Source organism: Belonocnema kinseyi, chromosome 5 (assembly GCF_010883055.1).
Source record: "Belonocnema kinseyi isolate 2016_QV_RU_SX_M_011 chromosome 5, B_treatae_v1, whole genome shotgun sequence".
Taxonomy (NCBI): Eukaryota; Metazoa; Arthropoda; class Insecta; order Hymenoptera; family Cynipidae; genus Belonocnema; species Belonocnema kinseyi.
In genome coordinates this window covers 72,682,291-72,708,050 of record NC_046661.1, presented here as the reverse complement: position 1 = coordinate 72,708,050, position 25,760 = coordinate 72,682,291, and the positions used below count along the sequence as shown (strand labels likewise).

General features: G+C 33.0%; 1 protein-coding gene across 1 annotated transcript in view; it reads left to right on the top strand.

The window, feature by feature from the left end:
* Positions 1 to 25,760, top strand: part of LOC117173710 — a 267,964-nt gene that overhangs the window by 88,421 nt on the left and 153,783 nt on the right. The gene's annotated exons all lie outside the window — the stretch shown is intronic.

Here is a 25,760-nt window from a genome sequence, read left to right as displayed (position 1 = left end):
GAACTTTCAATTCATAACATTTTTTCATAGATTGCCTATTTTTCGAGATATTTGAAAGTATCAAGTTAAAAAAATCACCCTGAATATATGTACATAAATTCATCCAAACTTAATTTTCAACGAAACTGATAAATTTGGACTGAAAAAATATGAAATTTCAAACCAAGAAAATGCTTTTTTTAACCGAAAAAGGACTATTTTTAAATAAAAAAGGTCAATCTTGAAGAAAATAAAAAACCAATTACATTTTCAATTAAAAAATTAATTTTAAACAAAAAAAAGGCTTGCCCAATAAAAAGTTAAATTTCCAACCTAAAAAGATAAACCCCCAAATAAAAAGGATCATACTTTATATTTCAATAAAAAAAAATTAAATATATTTTTAAAAAATATAAATCAAAATTACAAATTTTCTACAAATAAAGATTTTTCACTTATGAAAGACATCAAAGTTTTTCTAAATTGTTATGATTGCCTTCACTGAAGAAAAAAACTTCTACTAAAACACATTAATTTTTTAATCAAAAAGATAAGTTTTCAAAAAAAAAAAGTTGAATTTTCTGTTACGAAAGGTATCAGTTGACATTTCAATTTTCACGATCAAAATATGAATTTTTAAACAAAATATAAATTTCTACGACAAAAATTGAATTTTCAATCCAAAAGGACGAATTTTCAACTAAAGGATAATTTTGGAACAAAATTTTTGGTTTCTCTACCAAATAGTTTCATTTTTTATTAAAAAGTATTAAATTTATCATAAAGAGGATGAGTTTTTAGAATAAAAAAATTTAATTTGAATTTTTTCCAGAAAAAATTTCCTTTCTTTTAACAGCAAAATATTAAATTAAAACAAAAATTAAATTTTCTACGAAATATTTAAATTTTCAACAGAACAGCAAAATTTTCAACCAAAAAGAATGATTCTTTTACAAAATTGTCGAATTTTCAGGAAACAAACAGACAATTTTTAACGGTCCAAACAGTCCAAATTTTTAACCAAACAGTCGAATTTTTATTTAAGAAAGATGAAACTTCTTCTAAAACAGATGAACTAAAAAAAAAACACTAAAAAAATAGTAAAATTTCTATCCAAAGAAGATTTCAGTTCATTTTCCAAGAACCAAATAAAAATTGTAAACAATAAGTTAAATTTCTTTTATAAATAAATAAATAAGAATTTTGAACATAAAAATATAAGTTTTAAACAAAAAGTAAATTTCCTATTAAATAGTTAAATTTTTAACAAAGCAGTAGAATTTTGAATTATGCAGTTGCATTTTTGTCCAAAGTAGATAAAATTTCTCATAAAGGAGATGAATTTTTAGAATAAAATATTTATTTTGAATGTTTATCCAGAAAAAATTTCCGTTTTTTTAACAGCAAAATATTAAATTAAAACAAAAATTCAATTTTCTACGAAATATTTAAATTTTAAACAGAACAGCAAAATTTTCAACCGAAAAGGTTAATTCTTTTACAAAATTGTCGAATTTTCAGCCAAACGGTCAAATTTTTATTTAAGAAAGATGAAATTTCTTCTAAAACAGATGAACTAAAAAAAAACACTAAAAAATAGTAAAATTTCTATCCAAAGAAGATTTCAGTTCATTTTCCAAGAACGAAATAAAAATTGTAAACAATAAGTTGAAATTCTGCTATATAGTCGAATTTTTATCCAAAAAGCATGACTTTTCAACAAGATTTTTAAATTTTCAACCAAACAATTGTATTTTTCTCTAAGAAATATGAAAATTCCAATAAAACACGTGAAGGACCCCATCTCTTGCCGTTGTCAATGTCAATGTCACGTGGCGTCAGGATTCAATCAATGAACCGCTAATCATGTTCATAAGATTTCCATGATTTATCCCAAAAAGCTGGACACCTAGCCGATAGCCGTAACCATTATCCAATTTACAAACCGTATTCCATCGCAATATATATATATACTATAGATACAACTTGGTAAAGAAAATTTGAAGCCTTGGACCTTTGAGCGCACATGTATTTTCATTGTTATGGCCGGAGGAAGCAATAGGAAGGTCTGCCGGAGTACTGCCGAAAATTGCAGGAGCAATTCAGCAAATTGCGGTAGTGAGCTACTGCAACTTCGGCAGGCAGAAAAGTACCGGCCGAAGTTTGCAGTAGGTCCTGCAAACCTCCTGCGAACAGTAGGTACTGCTTCGCCGGAGTAAGGTACTTCATAAAAGTGCAGATGTTTGAGGATTCCGGGTATTTCTGTCCTATGCCAGTCTTTTCCCCCACTGTGCGTTATATTTAATTCGATGACTCTGAATAACAATTTTGAGTCAGCCTTATTGAAAACTAGTAAACAGAACGCGTTCTGGCATTTTGAATTTTTTGTTGTTTTGTTCATCAATTTTGGTGTGACCGTTTTCGAAAGAGTCCCAACCCGTTCTGAACTGAATGTATAGAATTCCTGAAAATAAAAAAAGAATGCAACGACTAAATTTTGACAACCACCATAAAATGTTCCAATTGTAACTTTATAAATGTAACCTATCTGGAAAAAAACAAAAAAGAAAACAAATTTTGGTCAAAAATTTAAAAGAGGGATGAAAAATCATGAGGCAGCCAACCAAATCCCCTTCTTTTTCTTTTAATTTCTTTCATATTTTTCTTTTTATTATTTTAAAATCACAGTAAAAAATTATTTGTAAATGATATTTACCGTCGCTTCGGTATTCATATAGCATCCTTATCAAGGAAATAAATATTTGATCAGGCAGGAACAGCAACCGAACAACTAAGCTCTTTCTTTGATACTTGAGAATCAAGTGAGGGTCAAATTAAAAATTGAATATGAGCGCACCAAAAATATCTGCCATAAGCACATCAGAAATAGAGAATATAAAAGCAAATTAAGATTCATGAAACATCACTGTTATATATAATTAATTATATTGGTATAACCTGACCACGCCTCGCACGCATGTTACTACAGTCTCGCTTTACCTCACATTGACAACCTCTGCCTCCGTGTTTATTACATAATACTTATCTACTATTTACGATATTTACAACTTGCTTACACGTACCTCCTTTACAACCTTTCCTTCTCCACTCCACTCCTCTTCCGTCTTCCTACTCTTCTTCTCCATCTTACCCAACACCCCCTTTACCCGCGCTACTGCGGTTTGTCACCACTTTCATGCAACAATGCCTCCATGCTTATCCCATTCCATTCCACCTGTTCACTCTCCTTCAACCAGTGCTCCATTTTTGCATACCTTGACATAATGCACACATAGTTCCCGTTAAACTTTGACTCCCTTATTCTTTCCACCCCTTCTACCTTCTCTTCCTGCATGCTATTCTTTTTAATCATCTCATATACCTTCTTTCCTTGCTCGTGCATTCTTATCACTTGATCCATCTCCAATCCATTCGTTCTATAATACTCGTACCTTTCCTTTTCCACCTACGCTTTTATACCCCTACGCCTGTTCTCCTTGTCCCACCGTTCGACTCCCCGCTATAATCCCTAAACTCGGTCTTCCTGCGTCCCTCCTGACAATACAGTGAGGCGTATTCCCTGCCAACTCCATGTTTACATTACTCACCTCTTCTGTATCCTATTTACCTCCTCACTTACCTCCCACCCCACACCTCCACTCCAGAAAACAAGACACTCTTCAGTAGCGAATCGAAAAATTTTATCCTTTTTACAAAATCATCTGCTAGCAATCTGTTTTCCAGCCCCCTGTACTTGCCTCATCACTACATTTGCTCTTCTTACTCTCTCTTTTTTATGACTATTCACTCCCTCATTCCTTCGAAACAGGAAGCCCAGGTACACAGACTTTTTCACCTCCTGTATCGCCTTTCTTTTTCACTTCCTCTACACTCGCTCATCCCTTTCAACTTCTTTCCTGAACACCATAACCTTGGACTTTTCCGCATTGAACTTTAGCCTATTTTTACCCAGGTATCTCCTCAACCTTTTCATCATCTCCTTTAAAGCCTCCTCGCTCTTTGATAGCAGCACTATGTGCATGTCTCTTTGTATATTTTTCTTACCTTCTCAATCAGGCATCTTCCCACTCATCTCTCTTCCAGCTCTCGTTTCGCAGTTCCTTCTTGACACTTTATGTACTTCCTTTTCATCTTTCTGTTTATATTTTTAGATTCCCTATCCCACCACGGCTTCACCATCCCTTTCTTCTTCTTTCCAAATATTTTCTGTTGCACACACACTTTCTCTTTTAGATCCTCCATTATCTCTTCTACCGAGTGCCTCTCAGAGCTTACCTTTGAAACACGTACTCAACAATGTAAAGTCGATATTATTGATGGGATTGTGTTATTATGAAATCAACTTAATATACTTGAAATTTAAAGGATCTTTGTATAGGCAAAAATTTGTTGATCGTATTGGTTTAGTCATTTCTCCGATTTTAGAAAAAATAGTTACGGAAGGTTTGGAAGTCTTTGCTTTCAGAAGTCTAGATTTTGCTTTGCCTTTTTACATTCGTTATGTAGAGAATACCTGATTATGTGCTCCTTCCCCAAAGATGATAATGGCTTTCAATGCTTTTAACTGTTTTCATCCAAAACTTAAATTTACCTATGAAATAGAACAAAATGAAAAATCTGTTTTACAGACATGAAAGTAACTAAAGGTTAAGATGGTAATATTATTATTAATTATTATGGGAAAATTACATATTCAGACAAAATTGAACAATTCTTTTTCTGCTTATCCTTTTTAGAACAAAGCAATTATAATTAAAAACTCATTTATTCGAGCTTTATGTTTGTCTTATGTTTTATTTCATAAAAGAAATTTGATTATTGTTAGGAATATCCTTTTTATAAATTGTTACCCACGATATTTATTTAAGAAACATATTTCAATTAGAATTTAATAAATAAAAAAATGTAAAAAAGTAATATTTTGCTTTCAAATAATCAGAAAGAATGGAAGGAACAAAGTCCTTTTAAAACTTTTGTTCTCTTATTTTTTTGACAAATTTTGAAAACTATTAAATTTATGTGACAAAAGTTTTGAATTCATACTTTTTTCCGGATACCATTTAAAACGGATTTTGTAATAACTTTTTGCAATAATTATTTGGATGAGTTCGAAAAACGTGATCTTCAGTGCAGGGTCACTTGCAAGATCAGTAAGATGACTCACGTGGAACAGACTGACAGACTTCTTAATACTGGGATGGAGGAACACAAAAGTGTAGTTTGTTTGGGACGCTGTTATAAGAGTTTTCTAGCCAGACATACAAATGAATTTGTTGGAGCTGACCATGAGTTTCACTGGGATAATGCTGAAATTTTATATAGTGAATGTAATGAGAAAGAGAGAGAAATGATGGAAATTCTTTATATTAAAAATCAAGAAGAGTTATCTATTAATTTAAGAACTGATTTTTTTGGTGAATATGATTTATAAAAGTTTTTTGTTTTGATTGGATAATAATAAGAATAAAGAAGAAGAAATAAATTAAATAACCACTGCATGTGAGATATTCATTAAGAGGCTGCATATTAAATTTCATATGCATGTATATTGATCAACTCTAAGAAAAGTCAGGTATTTATATACTTTACTCAAATTAAAAATAATTTTTGCCGAGAATTTTAATTTTGAATAATAAAGTATAATATGTTTTCTAGTTAAGCATAAATTATACTGGATATAAGTTAAACAAGCTCAATTATGCGAATAATGAAGAAACCTAACCTGAAAGTAGCGGTACTCACGTTCAAATTATGATATTTACAGTGAATTTTGCAGAAAATTACACCTGTACATTGCACTTCAATTATTAATAAGAACTTAATTGATAAATTTCAGGTTATGTCTTTAGTATTGAATATTTGAAAGGATTTGGGTGCATCTAAGAACTTTCAAGTTTCTCGCATTTTTTTACCATGCACGTATATTACTTCTACAAGATAATGGTACGTTAAATTTTCTACGAATATATGCATATTTATCACCATAAATTTAAATTATAATCTCCATAAAAATTTTTGATAGTGTACACAAACTAAAATGTTGTTCAAATCGGAAAAATTCTGAGGGTGATCTTGATATGCAGAAGATGATAATCGGTAACATTAAAATAGAAAATTGATCATATTGAAGTTAACTCTAGCTGATCTGCATTTTTTTGCATGCTGAGATTGTCCAAAAAAAAATTTTACGTGAAACGCTTTTTACCCTCTTTTTCTGTGATATTAATTCTATAGAAAACTTAAAATACGTGGCAGTGGCTGAATAATAATAAATTATGATCAAATTTGAAGGTTCCTTTGATACTTTTCGGCATTCATGCCAAAGTCGCAAGGGGGAACAGACGTATTCTGAAAGTGAATTTTCACTGTGGAAATAAGGACTACTCTATAATGTAAAGAATTCCTTAAAATAAAACCAAGAATCTAACGGCCAAATTTGGACAACCACCATAAAATGTTCCAATTGCAATCTGAAAAAAGTTCTCCTATTTTCCCCCTAAAGAAGAGAAGGAGTATTCGTTTCCCGTTGTACAAAAATAAGAAGTATAATAAGTATGAGTATAATAAGAAGTATAAGAAGGCAAACAAACATATCCTCTTCCTTCTCAATTTTTTTTCTTTCCTTCGTCTTTTTTATTATTATTATTATCAAACCACAATAAAAAAACATTAGTAAACGTTTTTAAATTTTTAATTTAATTAAAATATCATCTAAATTTCCTAAATTTTGACTGCCCTATAGTCCAAATAACACTATTATATCTCAGTACGTACAAGCAGAAAGGTTATGTACTTCTGAAGGCGCTGATGTTTTCAACAATAATTAAGTGGGGATTTAATGCTTCCGAATTTCACCACTCGAGATGGAACCTTTCCTCGTTTGTCTGTGTCGAAATGGACCTTTGTCCTTTGCTCGAGTTGACACACTTTTTCACATTTTACTCCTATGAAAGTTCCATTTCTCATATCTATTGGATTGTAAAATCATTGGAAGTATGTACATGTATGATATTGTGAAATTTTTTAACTCACTGCTCCTGTAGATTGTAAGATTCTTCAGTAGCTACGAAAAACAAACATCTATAATTGTACTTGAGATTTATCATTGGTTTGCCGTATTATTCGTGCACGCAATTATGGAAATTACACTAGGTTTGTGCAACGTACGTGAGATTACTCAAAGGGAAACTACCGGATTCACTAGAACGATATTCTGTTAATGAATCTGAGAATACAGCGCAATGAACGTCAAAAAAATTCCACATGAGTACCTATGTAACTGTACTTAAAAAAATGTTTTGGGATTTTGCCGCACTTTTCCTAAACGAGTGTGAGGAAAAATTTTGATAAGGTTATTGGACAGTAAAATTGAAATACGTGTAATAAAAATTACCAAGAAAACGCGCAATTTATCATACAAGTATTTCGATATCGATATTAAGGTATTGTAATTTTACCTTTCACCCATGTAGCCTGTCTAGTGGATGAGAATTGTGATTTGCTACTCTAGTGGCGTTGCATTCAACTCAAGAGCTTGACGGTTAGGATTTCATTCTTCGCGCCGGCGAGTTTCATTTTTTCTAACTTTCTTCCGCGCTATAACATTCTATGTATGGCAATGGTAGTCAGGGGCCTTTACTGCTTTAATATTCATTTTAAAAATATGAAACCGAAACTGTTTACGCCCGTTGTTGTATAACTTGAAGGTTTGCACCGAACTAAATGGGCTTTACTACCTTCAGGTAATTGTCCCTTAAAGTTGACAGAAGTCTGCAATTAACTGCAGGCTGTATTTTATCAAGAATTCTGGATGCTGCATTTCTCCGCTTGCTACTGTATTTATACGTGTACATATTGTCGGTGTATTCCAAAATTTTAATGATATATTTGGGAATTAAAAGTTATTGTTTGGCATCTCACACTCATTGCGCAATGAAGATGAAAATCATTCACAGGGCTCCCTTTTAAATAAATTTTTTTTTGTATCAATAACTCAATGAGAGCGTCTGACTCATGCCACATAAGTTTTTTGAAGCACAAAAGCTTTTTGAATCTTGCATTTGCAAATGAGGAACAAAATATTCGAGAAAAGAACATTATTTATTAGAAAAAATTTATGACGTTTTTATATCTATCCTATACTGTTCTGTATGGCATCAGAATTTAATATCGAAAGAGGTTTCGCCTGGCCAGCGAATGAAACCACCCTTATATATGCATCTTTGCAGACCCATATATCGATGATTTGGTTCTCCAGACTTCCTGCTGCGTTTTTCTTTGAGCTGCGTTGTTTGTACATCTTTTGAAACACAGGTCTGATTGTCCGCACTTCCCTCATTTAGGATGACTGTGAGGATCTTGTAACGCCTGTTTAGAAAAGTTATTGGCCTGTAATTCTCAGGGTCATCTAAGTTCTCCTTCCACGAACTACTCCAGAATAGACTCTTCTGACTTTAGATACCAGGTGAAAATGTGGGCCAGATGCAGTTGGGTTAAAGGAAACTTCTTCCACTAGAAGGTGTTGATACCATTTGGTCTCGGAGCGGAATAGTTCTTCATGGCTCTTGAAGCCCTTTATCTAAATGGGTCATCAGTTCTTAATTTTCTGACTGAACGGATGAATTTTCTTGTCTAATTTTTAAATACATTATTTACATAGTAAAATCTTGAATTAAGCAGAAACATTTTTTCGACAAACTTAAGGACAATGGCAGTGACGCTGAGTGTAAAGTGTAAACCGTCTCGGTATTTTCGTCGCGTCGCTTTGGAACCCTTTCAAACCATAGGAGGCAGGTACCCCACAGCGAGTCTAATTATTCGGCCCGAATGATCCTTCCATCGTTACAAATTAAAGCCACTAAAAAAAATTTTAATTATAAAGCATAGTTTGATTCAATTCTAATTAGCAGAATTAATTATTTCATTTAATTAAAAGAAAGTAAAAAAAGATTCATAAAAATCGGTTGATATTTCCACTAATAATGATAATCTTTAGGTAGTAAATAACTTCTGGGCATATACACTGTTCACTTTTAGTGAATGGATGCAGCATACTTAGAAAACATGAAAAATGTATTATTTTTATCAGTCCAAACGATCTGGAGTCTACGATATTTAAGCGATTTATTTTTAACATTCTACATTATTTGACATGTATTAAAACATTTTTCCCCTTATCTAAATATTTGTATGGCGGTTTTTTAAAAGGATCCAAACTTTATGTTTAAAATTCTGTGAAAGAAAGTAAAACTTTCTTCAAAGATATAGGTCTGTACTGAATTAAGAAAATAGGATAAAGAAGCAGTTGCTATAAATTTTGTGAATTATACTATAGTCACCTTTTGAAGAATGTTCACTTAATGACATTTAAATTGGAACCTCCCCCCAGTCCCCCTTCTTAGTGCTCGCTAATATTTGGCACCGCCAGAGTTGGAAATTCCATAAGAGCATAAACACAAACATTTGGTGTTTTTGGATATAAAAAAAGAACATAAGGGCCAATATTTCTTACACCGAAAACGCATAAGCGCCGGAAAATGATACACCAAAAGGATGTATGTTCCAAAGTTTGGAATTGCAAAAAGGCATAAGCGCCAACATTGGGTATAGGAAATGATATCAACCAACAGATTTGAACTACTTCAACCGATTTTTTTTCGGTTAGTATGCAATAAGGGCGTTTCTGTAAATTTGCCTCAGGCTACAGTCTGCACTGCGCATGTTCGGTGGCACCAAGTTCAACTGCTAATGACGCTTGATAAGGTTTGGAGGCAGAAGCATATTCTCTACTTTTTAAAATTAAAAAGTAGATTTTGTAATTCCAACCAAAGATTTTTTTATCACGTCAACGCGTACAGTTTGCGTGAGAAAGAACTTTACCTCTAATTTTTTAAAAGCTTAAAATATTTTTAAATCAAACATTCTGCATTCTGATTCAGTAACCCAATATAGACAAAGCGAATTCTCAAATTAAAAAAAAAAAGAAATTCAGAAACTTTACTGCCGTGAAAATGTAGAAAAACAAGTTCCACGCTCGACAAAAAAAATAAAGCTATATTTTATCGAAACTTTATGCCATATTTTATAATAAAAACTTTTTTATACCGATTCAACAACCAAGACCTAGATAGCATATTCTTACTTTTTTAAATTGAAAATTTTATTTTTGTAACGTTAAGCAGTTGAAAAAGTGCGCCTTGAACGAAGAAAAAAAATTTCTGCCCTAACTTTCTTTGAACCGCCCAAGTGAAAATGCTTCGACTTAAGTTCGACTTGAATTTTCCCCAATCAAGACATGCTGAAGTCGAAAAGTTCAACTTGAGCATGTCTCAGTTTCTAGGCGAAGCCAAACTTTAATTTATGCCTTGGAGACAAGTTGGTATGTCTTGAAGACATACATTTATCTCTTGAGTCAAATTTGTATGACTCCGACACGAGCGGTTTATAACTTCAAGTGTATACTTGTTTTAACAAAAAGGGTCATTCTAACTGGCATAAAAACTAATCTTTATTAATGATTTAACAGTCTTGTAAATTTTCATTCAATGTATATATATATATATATATCGAAGCAACTTATTTACGGTTTCTTATTTTTATTATACTAGTTTGACGATGATACTGAAAATTTTGTTTGTTTTTACGTATTTCTAACGGCTCAGGAGATCTTGCTAGAAAGTTACAATTTTTATTTGTTTGAAGAAAATTTTTAAGAGTAAGACGAATGTCTATGTCTCGACTCAGTTTTAAGACGCAGCCAGACATCGATGTCTTGGAGACGAACTCAAGACATAATCAAGTCGAGCTCAAGTCAAAGCATTTTTACTCAAGGGGTTCACATTTGATAATGAATCTTCTAAGTACTCATTTTTCTTGACAGTACTTTCTTGATGAAACAAGAGGTTCGCCTTTTTAGATCTTTTATATTCTCTCCTGTAAAATCTTGAAGATCTGGGAAACTCCTATATGGCATGCTAGAATTCATTTCGTTTTTATTAGATTAAAATGTCCGGTACACAATACATATTATATAATACATTAAAATACTGAGGATTACACATTTTTTGAAAACATGTTCCATCTATAGATATATTTTACTTCAAGACTTCTTAAAGCACACTTTTCTATAACCAAGAAAATGAAACAGTATGTCAGGTCAAATAAGTTTACCATGGATTTAAGGCTAAAATGTTTCATACAAAATTTAAGCGAAACTATCCCTTCCACCACTTTCAGCTGTGACTGAGACATTTGTAATTATTAAATTATTTATTTTTATTTTAAAAAGTCAGTATTCATGGGTCAGCTTTTATGTTTGGTTGCGTATCAAAACTGTGACATGTCAAAGTCGAACTTTTCGACTTCAGAATTTCTCGACTGAGGAAATCGAACTCGAAATCGAGTCGAAGAATTTTTATTTGGGTTATTAGGAACACTTAAAATCATAAAAATGAAACCATTATAAATTAAAGAAATTATTTAATTTCACTGTAATAATATTTTGGTTAACAAGACAATGCAAATATTTCTTTTTTAATACCAGCACATATTATAAATTGTAATAATTTAAATTTATTTGATTGACATTTTTTTCAGGATAGTTAAGAATAACATTTAGTGCAAAATAAGGAAGAAACATCTAAGTAATCATGATGAAAAGTGTGTACTTTATTTTGCAATATCTGAATTAAAAATCCCAGTTCGTGGCACAAAAATAAATGCAATGTACAAACGTTAGACATAAGTGCTGTACAAACATGTATGAAGTACGAAAAACAAACGCGCAGCGTGAGGTAAATACATTATTCAGCGCAAAGCGCTACGGCCAAAAGTAGCGCCTCTTCTTGGCGCTTAAACTTGCAAGCAAAAGCAAAATAATCACATTTAAAAAATTTTAAAATTTTAGTCCAAAGGTTGTCAATTTTGAAAGCTTCTGTTCAAAAATCTTTGTAATTTTGAATTTGCCAATTTAAATAGCTTTTATTCAGAACAGGAAACACTAGTTGACATATGTGAACAAAAATTCTGACAAAACAATTGTTTCAGGTAAAATAAATGGCAGTGTGCCCAGAGCCAGACCTCAGAAAGAATGTTTAGAATGTGAAAATGACACCCTAATTCGAAGCGACATAAAAAGCCATAGAAACTCAAGATCTTAAAGGAAAGAAGCATAGGCATGAAGGAAGCTAGAGATGCATGCTAGGACAAAAGAGTATGGCGACAAATATTTCATATAAAAAGAGTGTCAGTAGGGTGAATGACCCCTGAAACAAAAAAAAGACGTGGATACTTATGGGCATAAGTGGGGATGATGGCTTTGCGAGGCTCTTGATTGGGGGTGATCGCTAGAAAAATGAAACAGCAAGCTAGGTTGTAATTCGAAATTATCAAAAACAAATGAGCTGCCTGATCAAATAACGACAGAGAAGATGACTCTAATATGGCATAGGGTTCGAATCTGGCACACTTGGATTCATGACAAACAAAAACATGCATTCCTACAGTAATAGTAGGAGTTGAATGCTCTTTAGCAAAGCAGAAAAAATTGTTTGTTAAATTGTTCGATGTGCATTATTGGAAACGTGAAATAAAAAAATGAATAAACAGTCCTCCCCGAGTTTATTTCAGATCAGCCTTAAATGGCCATTATTTATCTTGTGAATGGAAATTTAGTAATAAATGTTGCTTGGAGAAGTGCCATAGGTTTAGTAGAATACGATTGCAAAGGAGATTTGAAGACGCTTCTCTTTAAAGGTTATGCTTTTTAGACATAAATAATTTGTGGGTAGGTGCTCGAGTATGGCATATCAGAAGTGGTTCGAAGATGGCACAATTATTTTTCGAACAAAAAATCACAGTTAAGCATTGTTCAACTTTATGAATGTTAACAGGAATAGGTTGATATATTCATGTACTTAATCCATGTTTTGGGACTCTACATATCCAGATAACGATATTGTCGCCACTAAGGCCGCATGGTGCGTGCACGATGTGGATAATGATCAAAACGTCGTGATGGCGCAAATGCTGACATATGTGACCTCATGTGTATCGCATATGCAGCGCACGTCGTGTCCGCACGCATTTGTCGGCTAGCTGCACTTACAATGTAACCTCATATGCATCGCATATGCTGCGCGTGTCGTGTAGGCACGCGCGTGTCGTTAAACTGCCTTTGCATAATTATAATAATTTAAAACATTTTTTATTAATTGATGGGCCGGATCGAAGATGATCACATAAATATGTGCCCTTATTCGATCCGGTCCCTTAATTTTTTAATCAACTAAGCTTCAGGAACAATACTGGAAAATAATGAATTAATATTAACATATTAGGCAATTTATTTTAAGAAACATTTCATACATCAATTTAACCCTTTTGAGAGGTATTGTGCTAATATTTTTAGCAGGTGCTGTATGTTCAAATAAACATTTCAATCACTTTTTAACAGGGACCAGATCGTAAGTTCCGTTCCATTTTGTTACTGCCAGTTAAATAAAATGATTTTGATTTAATCATTAATGTAATATCATATATCATCTAATTTGGTCCAAATCTAGAGATAGCAGTTCAGAGTTTGTTAAAAAATGTAGTTTTTTCGATCAATGATACAATAATAAAAAATGCAAGTATTACCTCAGCATTCTGAGGGAGAGTGTGGTTTACGTAGATACTTGTTGTTTAATATTCCTAATAAAAAAATGTTCTTACAAGGGTAGGGAGGTTGGTCAAGGATGTGGAAGATTATGCTTGCGTAATACTTAATGCCATTATTCAATAAAAATTAATTTTCATAGTTGAAATGGAAAGATTGAAATATTACCTTCATTATAAAAGCTTTTCTAACCCCCAAATTTTCTTCGTCGAAAAAAATGTTTTCGAAGGTTATAACATATTTTTTCAAATTTTAAACCAATTATTGATGAAAATTATTAATGCTTGACTTAAGAAATTACAAATTATTAAAATATAGTGATAATTTTAATTAAAAATAGAAAAATGTTTCATTTTAATACATTTTTTTAAATTTCGCTTTCACACAGAACCTGCGCTGTGAGAACACATAATGGCCACATACAGTGCTGCACGTCGTGCACACTCAGTGTGCTTAATTTGCGTAAACATTTATCGGACGCAGTGCTTACGTTCTTGGCGACACATCGTGCGGCTTCCGTGCACCCTCACGCATTGTTACCTGGGTGCACTTTGCCAGAGGAGAAATCTTAGGTAGAGTGTACTACCTCTAACGAATCATCCCCGAGTTGTTGCATCGGAGCCTTATTATTAGCTGTATACATGCGCGACTATTGTCAATAAATTCTCTGTATATTGTATTCTTCAAAACTATATTATATTTTGAAAAATATTTATTTGAAAAAGAACCGCCGGCGATGTGAAAAAATCAACCTAACCATTCCGAAAGTCATTCAATAGCCTTTAGAATGACCTACTATTTATTCAATTTCGGTACATGGAGTCCCGGCAATCCAACAAAAAGCAGTTGGTGTACCATATTGGATCCCTTTCATCTTAAAAAATATTTTCAGAATTCTTCTTTTAGTCGCATCAGGGTCTATTTGCACTTGCGACGCATAAATTTTTATGCCCTTATTCGATCCAGTAGTTCAAATGATGGCTTGGTCAGAGTTCTCCGCGTCTGAGAAACGAGCAGCACTCAACAGCTACCCAAGTAAAAATGCTTCGACTTGAGTTCGACTTGGTTCTGTCTTTATTTTATCTCCAAGACGTCGAAGTCTGGCTGTGTCTCAGAACTGAGTCGAGACATAGGCACATGACGTGGGATATAGTACTTGTTCCAAAACAAAAATATTAGCCAAGGGAAGCAACGATTGGAAACTTACATTAAAACAATCGTTAGATTGTTTACGGTAAATGAAGGAATGATTATATAAGAAATATTTTTTTAACTGCAACATAAGATAAATTGTTTGCCACAAGTGTATTTAGATAATAGACTTAAAGTTTATGCAGCCTTACTGGCATTTAGTGAAAAATCTTACTATACCTTAAGGTTTTAATAATTTCAATATGTGTTTAGATGCAAGCATATTTTAAGAAAGTTATCAACTTAAAACAAGTACCATGGTGGTAGGTTGAAACGAAATTTCTTATGTATGAAATCCTCTCTGATCCAATTTCCCATTGCTAGACTATACCAGAAAAAGTTGACAATTTATAAAACAAGGTGAAAACTGTCCTCTAGTCTTATATCGCAGGAAATTTTGCGTGGAAAATAACTGATTTTCCCCTCTTGATGGCCGCATTCTCAATGGAAGTTCAGAGTTTTCGTTCTGTGACGAAACTTCTTGCTTCCTCAGATAGGAAGTCGAAAAATTGTTTTCAGAATCTGCTAGCGTCTGGGTCTCGTTAGAAGGTAGGTCAAAGCTGAACAGGTTCTCACGGGCACTTCGCGTTTCCAAGTAACGAAGACAGCTTGTAGAAGTGAGAAGAAAAGGAATCAGTAAAGCGTGAAAGGGACGTTCAACATAACACTTTACAAGTAATCTAAAATTAGTATTTAAATAAATATTTTTGAAAACCTGACGTTTTATTATCGAAATTATAAAATGTTTATAAATTTCTCTTAATTTTGCTGCAAAATATTAATAGTTGAACGCTACAGTTCAATATTTTGGGTTAAAAATACAGCGGCTTTGTCGAAAATTTGCGTTCCTGCAATGCAATGTCAACTAGTTTCGTGAGATATTCTACGATTTGGGTGATTTTTTTTCTCTCTTGAATGAAAAATCTGTATGTTACAAATTCAGCTTTATTATTAAAAATTTATCTCTTTGGTTCAAAAAGTCACCTATATTGGTAGAAATTTACGTTTTCCTTTGCTTAACATTAACATGTTTACATCAGAGAAGGTGTCAAATTTGTACAAAATTTTCCCCCATCCCCTGTTTTCGTCAAAAAATTCTCTGTACGGCTATTCATAACATTTGAAAAGATAAACAAGTGATCAGAATAATTTTTTTAATGCAACCAAAAATTACCAGAGTTATAGCATTTATAAAATTGCAAAGAACGCACGAAAATAAATATTTCGAGCCAAAAAAGTCACAATATGAAAAAAGTCAAGGGAAGAAAAATATTGCTTTATAAATGCTTTGCAAGATTATCATAAAAACTTTTGAAATTTTTTGGAAATCGAAAATTCAAATTTTGACGGCATAAAAGATAATGGAAAATCAAAAATTAAATTTCTTATTCGAAAATTTAAGAACATTTTAAAGATTTTCAAATGAATAAATGAGTTTTTGAAAGGAAGGCCAGGAATGAGAAAATGAGACCATTTGAACAACCATGTAACACAACACTGCTGAAGGTTGGTGACCTCAGCATAAAACATCAATCAGCTATGAATCTCTCGGTTAAAACTACAACCTGCCCCCTAATTAATTGAAGATACATGCGACTGTCTTTGGAACTAGATTCTCCATCCTAGACGCTTTGAGAGACTCCTTCAGGGGATTATTAGGAGATGAAGCAATAAAGCACCACAACTGCGTTGTAGAAGACAATTGGATATAAAAATCGAGATACGTGATGAAAATGTTTTTGTATAAGCCGAAGAAGCTTTAACAAAATAGAATTCGTAATAACTAAATTACCGATTGTCGATGTTTGACCTCCACTTTTAAAAAGTCTGTGCACAAATGTGGGAAATATACAAAGACCAAGCGCGTAGCGCGAAGGAAACACATTATCGAGTGCAAAGCGTGGGAACCAACGATCAAGCGCTTAAGCGGCGTATATTCTTTAAAACAGTTCCAGTTTAATTAAAAAAGTTAATTTTAACCCAAATAATTAAATTTTCTTCCAAAATGGTTGACCTTGACCCGAAATACGTTAATTTTGAACTAAACAGTTGAATTTCCAACTTAAAATATTAAAATGCAGCATTTAATTATGAATATTTCGTAACACATTAAAAGCTATTTAAAAATATTAAAAATTTCGATTAAGAAATACAATGTTTTTCTAAAATACAAATGTGGACTGGAGATTTATGCAAACTATGCAAGCGGTTCACACGTAGCAAGTTGTGCATTCACCTATCTACTAGGCTGAGCGCCTCTGTCATTTATATTTTCCAGATGATTATTATTTTTTATTATAATAATTTTTATGTATTTTCATGCAATTCTTAATTTTACAACGCGAACTAATTACTATTTTGTTATTTGACATAAGATTGTCATCTATACTTCTAATATATGAATTATAAATCAATAATTAAAGTTAATAATTAAAAACTTATTTAAGCTCAAGATAATATGCGATGAAAAATCTTAAAAAGATGCCACTGGCTTTTCAAGTTTTGCAACTTATAGAAAATGATGCATGGGTTTTAAAATGGGTGTATATTTCACTTGGCAATGGAAAGCTACGCGTTATCATAATTATTTAATACTTTAGGTGTTTCGATTGATAATGTCGATTTTGCAAAGAGATGGCGTTATCAATACGTTTGTTGGTATAGATGCAAGGCGTCTATAGCATTTTGAAGTTTCGACATACGTCACCAAAAGCAAGTTTGTTGTGGATTGCCATTGTGCACAGAACATATTTTGTGAAAGCTTTGAAAATGTCCAATTACGTACTTGAAAAGCCGTTTTGCGGGGAAGTGTAATAACGCTCTTTCATTTGAAGAAAACGGCTGCTGAAAGTTAGAGATAATTGGTTGAAGCTTACAGAAAAAATATTGTAACCCAAAAAACTTGTGAACGATCCTTTCAGCAGTTTAAAACTGGTGACATCAATATAGAAGACAAGGAGCGTCCAGGTCAGCCCAAAAAGTTTGGAGATGAAGATTTTCAAGCTTTATTGGATGAAGACTCAAGGGAAACATTAAAGCAAATAGTAGATGCATTAAATGTTGCCCGATCCACCATTTCTGAACGTTTACATGCATTGAGAAAGTTCCAGAAGGTAGAAAATGGGTTCCATATAAATTGAAAGACAGAGACATTGAAATGCGAAAAACGAATTGTGACAGGTGATGAAAAGTTGATCTATTTTGACAACCCAAAGCGAAGGAAATCATAGGTAGACCCAGGCCAGCCTAGATCACAACCAGTGCGCAATATACAGGGAAAGAAGGCTTTGCTGTGAATTTGATGTAACAGTAGGAGAGCTGTGTATTATGAACTGCTGAAAGCTGGTGAAAAGATTACTGGCGAACGGTACCGACAACAATTAATTAAATTAAACAAAGTATTGAAGGAAAAGCGAGCAGAATACGCGCAAAGACACGAGAAAGTGATTTTTCAACATGGTAATGCACGGCCTCATGTTGCGAAACCAGCCCAAAACTATTTGGAGAACATTAAATGGGACATCCTACCCCACCCGTTGTATTCACCGGACTTTGCCTCATCGGTTGTCCACTTATTCCGATCGATGCAGCACGAACCTTCAGAGAAAAATTTCCAGTCTTACGAAAAACAGAGATTTGGCTCGATAAATGGCTGGTCTCAAAAAATGAACAGTTCTTTTGGAAAGGAATTCATGGGTTGCCAGAAAGATGGGGAAAAGTTGTAGAAAACGATGGCCAATACTTTGATCATTAAGGTAATTCTTATTGTTATATAAAGTAACGGCCAAATTCTGCGAAAAAAATCGACATTACTAACCGAAACACCTATATTTATTTATGAAATATTAAACATCAGTTATCAAAAGCATACATATCTTAAAAACCATATATTTCTGTAGAGTTATACTTTTAAGCATAATCTCAAAAACAGCGCTTTCCATTTTTCTCAGTTGGTAATTAGGTGGCTGAACCTTTTGAATTAGTGCGCTCGCATACATTTCACTCATCCCTAAAGTTTAGAACAAATAGCTCCACTGGTTATTCAAAGAATTGAAAATACTCACTATCTGCAGCGAACAATTGGCGGTCACTCTCCCCTATCTTAGCATCAGTTAGTACATGTTTAAACAGAAATAGGCTGATTTACGAATACTGCCAACTGGGGGCGGTGCGAATCTCTACAATAATATTCACTAAATTATGAAAGGCTTTGTAATTGTATTTTCAAACTGGGCTTGCGTTCAATACGTCACGCAATTTTTATACCTTATCTCCCATATAAATAAATATATTTTATTGATCTCTAGGAGAATTATATTGCTAAAAATATCAACATCTCACATCAACCAAAGAAAATACTAAGCTTCCATATGTATTTCACACAAAAGGAATTCCAAGATAAAGAAATCCGTGACGATTGAAGCCATCCCTGATGAAACTAAAGTCCGTTCCAATTTTTTTCTTTTGACATCACGTTTTTTATTTATTAACAAATAATATAAATGCAAATATTTCAGGGTCATATGTTATATCTTCAATAAATAAATGAACAATTTAAGGATAGAATATAGGTTATTTTTGTAACTTGCCTTATTACTATCATTCTTCAGCTTTATTCGAAACAAAGATAGTTCAGTAAACGTTTATTGTGTTGATATTAATTTCTTTTTAAATTAAAGTTTTCTATTAATCTGGATTCTTCTTCATTTAACTGTGATAGAATGGTTTGGTTTTGTACTAATTTTCATGTAAGATACACACACATGTAACAGCGCTTGGTCATATCCATGGAAGAAATTTTTGCAGGCTTTACATCAGTCGAAAACTTTGAACCAAACAGCGAGGCAAATCGCTGCAACTACCTATAACCTCAACACAATTATTTAAAAAAAAATTTCTTGACACCGTAAACATTTTATATTAACAGCTATTTGAAATTAAAGACAATTTGGGAACTTTCTACATCACTCCTGAGTCATGCTTTGTGAAAAACTGTAGCGAGTTGCCCAAATTGACAGTGTGTATGTTGATAATAAATATTATGATAGGCCTTCCTGAGTAAAAATGCTTCGACTTGAGATCGACCTGGTTATGTCTTGAGTTCCTCTCTAAGAAATAGATGTCAGGCTGCGTCTCAAAACTGAGTCGAGAAATAAGCCTTCCTCTTACTTTTATGGTCACGATAGGTAAGACGGCATTTACTTGTCTCAAAAATAAAAATTATAACTTTCTAGAAGGATCTCCGAGGCTGTAAGAAATACGCAAAATGAGTCAGAATGACCCTTTTTGTTAGGACAGGTATATATTCGACGTTATAAACCGCTCGTGTTAGAGTCATAAAAATTCTACTTAAGAGATTCATTTATGTCTTCAAGACATAGAAACTTGTCTCTAAGCCATCAATTGAAGTCTGGCTCCGTCTCAAAACTGAGATATGCTCAAGTCGAACTTTTCGACTTGAGCATGTCTTGATTGGGGGCAATTGACGTCGGACTCAAGTCAAAGCATTTTTATTTGGATTGCCTAGGTTTACTTAAAGGAAAGTGTTTTCGACATCTAAAAGAAAGTTTTAATTTCTATTAGGACTACGAATGACGACCATAATTTTTCCAATATCCGCCAAGTGGGCATTGTTAAACAACGGTTCTTTTTAAGTTGATGATATTTGCATGGCTGGCTTAGCACAATCTTCAAAAAATTGGTAGAGCTCAAAAAGAGTGTCATGTTTGGTATTGATGGACAAAATTTTCTCCAATTATTCTACTATAACTTGTCCGGCTGGCCGTACGACATTTTGTTATTTTCAACGTTGACTCCTAGCCTTATATTTAAATCTTCCTGGAAAAGCGTCTTATGAGCAATCGATTTAGTATTAAAGCTTTTCTTATTTACTCAAGCACTTCATTAAATGGTCGTAACTGGATTTCTTATTAGGGTTTGTTTGATACCCTTCTTTCAAATAAATAATTTCAGTGTTCTTCATAAAAAACTTAACCAATTCTTCTTTAAATGCGCTTTCCGATAAACTATGACAAAATCACAATCTCCGTAATTTTATTATTTCGGGACTTCTTTGCTTCTGCGAACGGTGAAATTTCAGTTCACGTACTCGATTTAATAGTATTGAATCTCCAAAACTACACAGTCGAATTACTATCTCTTAAATTAAATCTTTTGATAAATAATCCTTAAGAATGAGCAATAAAACTTTTAACAACTAGCCGTTTCAATTTTACACGACATTTTATTCAGAACTTCTTAACTCTGCCTTCCAGAACGTCTGAGGTTGGCAATGACGATAGAGACCTTTTGAAATACACGGCTAGGTAGCTAATCTTTGCGCTTCCTTCCAGGGCACTAGTATGAACATCTGGGATCCCGCCGCTTCCCAAAGTGAGAATGTCCATCGACGTGCCTTTTCCCACCTTCAGACTATTCCTTATTTCTTCCAGGAAGTGACTTTTAGTTACGATGTAACCCATATTTGAATAGGCCACGACTGACGAACATTTTCGTGATCTCTTGGTTCATTACGTTTTTGCTTCAAGAAAAAAAACAGAACACACTTCATATTTACCGGATAGAAACAACTAAACCATGAGAGGTCAAAAGTGAAATTAGCTGTTCGATGAGGATGCAGTGACAAAAACGAAACGTATTAAAAGTACGAATAAAATTCAATGTGATTTCGCTTGGGCGTTGCATCTCTTGTTTAAATGTCCACGGGTTGGACGTTCGCAATGCAGTTTATGAAATATGAGCCGTTGCCGTACTTTACACGAGATAACTTAACGACGCCTACAGTCTAGATGGTGACGATATATGTTTATTACATATATACTGTCAAAGTAAACATATCAAATGGAACAATTAAGACAATTGTACCTGTAATAAACTCAATTATTAATGTTTCGAGTTATGAGGGTTTCTCAGTTTTTTACGTATCTTTAATTTCGGATGGTCTTGGCTGTTATATGGCTCTTAGCTTTTATCTATATTCAATATAAAAAATTGTTGAAAAATTAATATAGTTCGCTGTTATTGTAACCGTTGCTGTAATTGGCAGTTCTCTTAAGGTAATTTTTGCACTGAACCGTTTTCGAAACGCCATTAATCATTCACAAGCAGAGCGAGAAAATTGTTTAAAACCTCTTATAAATCTGATCAAATTACGTGCTAATTGGGTCCTTATAGATATCTTTTTACTTTGAACCTTTGAAGAGAATATATGATCTAAGAAGTAAAAAAAAGTTAGAATTTCTTGAATTTTGTACCTTAAATTCAGCTTGCGGCATGTGATAGGAAAAGAGTACCCAAAATCTATAATGCCTGCCTCACATTCTTTAAAGTCTTATCTTTACTTGAAGCTAATGGATCCTAAAAAAGCATTAATAACTCTCGAGATACGACTAAAAATGGGTAAGTGTGCCTGCGTCAGGTTTTTGGTAGTGATCACCGCAGACAGCCAGACTCGTTTCTCAAGCAACTGAAATTTAGCGAAAATACGCTTGAACATTTTAATCGTGTCTCGAAAACAAATTGAGATTTTCCAATTTTTATTGGATTGAATTTGAAGACAAAAATTTAAAGACTATGCGGTATGAACTTTGTATATTCTGTTCAAATGGCCTAAAATATCTCTATCAGAGCTCATTCAAAGCGTTCTCGCTAAATTTGCATGAGTCCAAATTTAATTAATTCAATCAGTAACTCGATTTTAACTAAAAAATTAGTTACTTTCAAGGTTTTGACTAATGAATTAGTCAACAGGTCACTGTTTGTACCTTGCTAATTGAAAAGTAAAAAGAATGAATAATTTTTATTAGTTATCTCCGAGAACTACTAATTCGTCAGTAAAGTTCGCAATATAACCACTGTCAAGTCGTTGACGCAGAAAAAGAGAAGATTATTTTGTTACTCAAACAGACTTTCAAGAATAGGCGAGAGAGTGGATTTCAAATAAGAGCCTGGCTATCACAGAAACTTACGAGAAATATCCAGAACTTTTCGATAAAAACGGAGAAATAGTCAGTTTATAATAAATATATATGAGAAAGTCGCTTCAGTTTTTTATATTGCAACAGGGATTACAGTGGTTCACCAGCTCAATTTTAGGGGAAATAGAGGATCTTTGCATTTAACCCTTAGGACTCCGCGCGGCGGCCCCGTGGACCGCATTTTTCGTTAATTTCATGTGTACTCATAACGCCCTAGAATTGGGCGGCACGGCTGCTGCTATTCCTCGTCCTGTTGCTCTGCAACCGTTTGAACTGCTGCTCTTTCGCCGTTAACAATTTGCGAATGTAAACAATTTGCATGTAGAAAACATTCTACAACTGTTACCACATGTGAGACTTGCTCAATAAAAAAAGAATGAAAACTGAAAGAGCATTATTCTTTTGATTTTGAATTTACAGCTCCTACATAGTTCCGTTTCTTCTAATTTCTCTTGAGAATCGATTTGCTAATGATTCTCGTGAAGCTAGTCCAATTTTCTAAGCAGAAAGATTTTTACACAACATGTTTTACCAAAATTTGCATTACGTTCAAAATTTATTTAATAAAGTTTAGAAAATATTCTATGTTGCTTATTTATTCATCCAAAGAAGAGAAAATACTTTATTACATGCTCATACTGTAAATAAAACTAAATAGAAATTGTTGAAATGTGTAAAACGTGATTGCGGTCTCGAGGACCGCACGCGGGACAAATTAGATTATCAGGGCGTACGGAGTCCCAAGGGTTAAAAAAGGGTCTGTAGTTTGAACTCTTGTTATTTAATTAATAGTTCTTTTCTTCGCTGCGATAAGTACGAGAAGGCACACACACTTTGCGCTTTTTCTTTATTCATAAATTGCAGCAAGAAAGCTCGGGATACGCGCGCGACAATGCCACAGCTATGTTTGAAGTCAAACATAATGCTTTGTATTTTTCTCTTTGCGCGCTTCGGTGCAAAAGAAAGAGACAGAATATTGCATTTTAAGCCAAGCGCAGAAAATTGCACATCCATTCAGATATAGGCGTAATGATTTATTTTTTTAGATTTTCCGACAAAACGTTTAGTATTCTTTTAGCCAAAACATTACTTCCCCCCAAAAAATACAAGAATGCTACTAAGTTGGTAATAAAGCATACAAAAATTTCTGTATTATCTTGCCATTTTGTTATTCTTTCTTGCCAATCTATCAACTCTTGGTACTTTTTGGAAACATTTTTTTGGGAGACAATTAAATCTTGGACATAGCAACAAAAAGTTACCAAAAATAGAGCAGAATCAAGAGGGAGATTCCGCTTTTCTTATAAAGGATTAGGCAGAAAGAAAATGTGATTTGTAGCGATACATACTCTTAAGAAATTAGTGATATGAAATGCAAAAAAGTGAACATAATATAAAGATTAACAAAGAATAATTTTTATGATAGAAAAAAGTATTTATTCATACATTAACCATTTCTATTTGAAAAAATATTAAAGCATTGTACAATGAAGAAATAGTAACTACATAACTACTAGATAGAAAATTATAACTATATTTACATCTTCTCGGAATCTGCAGAAAACTTGACATTCAAATCAGTCGAGTTGAGTTCGTATAGATTTTGATCTCAAACTTGTTTTTCAGAAACTCGAAAAACCCTTAAGTACCGAATCTCATGATACTTGTGTTAGCATAGTTGAAACAAAAATGTTTTGAACTTTCGAATAGCTCAAAACTGTTCGAGTTCTAAAAACTATTCGAGTGCTCGAAACCTTTCGAGTTCTAAGAAAATTTTAATTACTCAAACGTTCGAGCCTACATCAAGAAATCGCTTTTTGTGCATGTAACTGTACATATGTGGTAACTTATTCTCTCCCATTCAAAATTAATTTCCAAAATATCACAGATATTTAATTAAACATTCGCGGAAACTTTGAATACAATTCAATTTGTTGTCAAAAACTTGAGGCTATAAAACACCCTATATAAATTGTTAATAACAATTGTAATATTTGTCTTTGACTTCACGTTAACAGACAGATAATAGTATAATATCATTTGAAGGAAGTTATCGCGAAAACAATCATATTTTACTGTACAAAAAAAAGGTAACAAAATTGTTTATAATTAATTAACAAAAATTACAAGTCCTTATTCTAAACATTGGAAAATCATAATTTGTATGCATTCTTTGTTGATAAGATTATTTTACACAAATTTAATATAAGAATTCGATGAATTTGATGAATGCGGAATTTCATGCAAAGTATTTTTAAGGGAAAATATCACTGCGAAGTACTATAAGTGTATTCATTACTAATTAATTTATTTGCGTTCATTTAACACATAACCAGTAAACACTTTGTTTTCTCATGGGCGTCAAATTAATTTTCTTTTTCAGAGAGGTCGAATTTGTGCTATCTAAAGAAAAAATTATACTTTCAATATTCTTATATGGTAATTATATTATACCAAATAATCTCCTTGAAAATGAAACTGGAAACCTAAAATCTAAAGATTTGCAAGATAGATGTTTTATAATAGTGTACAGTCGACACTACTTACCTTGCCGCTGTTTAACTTGCCGCTTTCCCTAACTCTCGGTCGAGCTCTTCCCCCTTCCCCTTTCGCGTCGGCTCGACAACCGAGAATTGTTCCGCTCGCTATTTACGTTGCCGTTAATGTTTTAGTTTTTTTAAGTCACATGAGATAACCTCAAGTATGACAAGTTTAATCAAAGGTTTATCAAAAATTTGTTAATACTAACCAATTTTTCAGTTTAATTCGCGAGAGAAGGATGTGCTCCCAATTTGTGGGAACTAAATGTGAGATAATTCACGGTGATCCTGAAGCAAGTTTAGGTTGAACAAAAATGTCATCCAAAACGGAGAACGCCACTGTTTTCTACAGTTTTCAAGCTTTCTAAAACGCTT